Here is a 2,183-nt window from a genome sequence, read left to right on the forward strand (position 1 = left end):
GGAAGTATTAGTCAACCACTTCTACTTCGCAAAGCACAATATGGCAGTCCTGCTAGTCCTGCCCCTTCAACAGCCTACCTTTGGGTACACTTGGCACTCTAGGTGGGCTCTACCAAGTGGCCTTCATGCCAACACTTTTTTCTTTTTAATCTGTGAAGCCTATGTTAATAAAGACATTGCCCAGAAGCTCTTAGGTGAGCAGGTTCCAGCTCTGCTACCCAATGGGGCTGCAGAGTGGAGGTGTTGGTAAAATGGATGCAGACATCCTGGAAGAGCAGCTCTATCTGGGCTGACACGGGATATGCAAGGAGGAGAGAAAAACACGACACCTGACCACAAAGAAGTTATTTCGGGAGTGGAAAGTAACCGTCCTCCAACACCCACCTCTAAGTAATGGAAATAGCCCAGCAAATCGACAAAGATAATGCCCAGCAATGGATTGAAGGATATGGGAGCTCTGCGACGACTGAGTTTGAATTCTATACATCTGATGCCCTTAGGCAACCCTCATCCACAGATGCGGAACAGTTATGAACGTCCTGCTAATCCCACAATTTTCATTAGTTGAAACCCCACCCCCACCCTGACCATTTCCAGAATGCATCTATGATACCACTTCTCTTTTTCATTTAACTTCCTCTTCAAAGCTAGATTACAACTCCCATTACACACAACTCCGGCCATTACCCAAGAGCCTTGCTGGCAGGCCAATGTCAAAATTTACAACGTAATCCTATGCATGTTGACTAAGAAACAATTCCCACTGAATTTCAACGAGTCCCTAGCGCGGGTAGGATTGCAAGCATTAGCCAGTACTCATCCTTACTGCCCTATCAAACAATGAAACAAACCATTCCATGAAGACTTTTGGAGCAGAACATGCCTCTCCCCACCAAGAGTAGAACAGAACAGGCATCTCCTTACCTCTCCTGAATACTTACAACGCATGAGGGGCTCCCAGTTTAGATGTGTGTGTGGGGGGGGGTGTCTTACTTTACTCCATTCTCTGCCTGATTGTTAATCCATCTCCAGCGCTGTCCACCCAACCAGGCAGTGCAGGGGAGGGTGAGGGGGGGTGATGAAAGGGAAAGTGGTCCATAAAATGGATTTGGGGCCATAGTTGAAATAGTGGATTAGACTCTTTAAGCTGACGGGTGAGAAGGGCAGTTTAGTAGTAGTAAAGTCACTGTTTTTCTCTGGCACAAGATCAAACACCTTTAATTGAGACACTCAACGCAGCAAATGATCACTGCCCTCAGAACAAACTGTGCTGGACGAGAGGACTGGGCACAAATGTCACCACCCTCCCACCATGTCCCCTGTGGTATGCAAGACACAGCCAGCCTGGAAATGGTGAAAGGCAAGCAGACTGATCTATACTCAGCAGGCATTCTGCATGAGTAGCGAGAGCTGAAGTTGAACTAGCTCAGAGGTGGCTAACGTCTGGTTTTTCCACTGTTGTTGTATTTAGCTCACTTCACCCCTGACCATTGGCCATGCTGGAGCCAGAGGCCAACAGGTTAGTGCCTGCTGTACTAGGAGGATACTGAATATTGACGCAGCAGACCTGGCTCTTCACAGGCCAGAGGTAGAGTTCCTTTTGTTCAGACTGCTGAGCGACAGCATGGTCTGCATATACTCTTCCTCACTGCCTCCATTTTAAAAACTTGTTTAACAGTGCAAAAATATTAATAAGAAATTTGTTTATCAGAGGCAACAGTAGAGAGGATGCATATATATTCTTACAAACACTTAAGCACACACAGGGAGGGAGACTACAATGTCCCTCTCATATTCCCTGTAATTCTCTGAAGAAAACAATCACCCAACTCCAAACTTTTTTTACTTCATTATATAAAAAGCAAAGGTAGCCATCTCGGTCTATAAGAAAATAATAATAATAATCCAAAATCCACAGTTGGGCAACACCTTTATTAGTTCCTACAAGTGACATTTTGGTTGGCCGTAATAAAAGGCATCGCACAAGTGTGGATTTTGGAGTTTTTATTTGTTTCTGACATTTTCAGCCAAGCCTTCAAGCACATTTCAGGGACACTAGCTTTTTTTAAAAAATGTGAAAAAATCCTCCTAGGCTGCTTCCACGTCTGCCCATCACTCCACAAAGCCCCATTTCTGCAGCTCCTGGAAGGAAATAAGAAGAAGAAAGACAGCCACACAGAACA

This window comes from Podarcis liolepis, assembly GCF_965112155.1.
Source record: "Podarcis liolepis genome assembly, chromosome: 17".
Taxonomy (NCBI): Eukaryota; Metazoa; Chordata; class Lepidosauria; order Squamata; family Lacertidae; genus Podarcis; species Podarcis liolepis.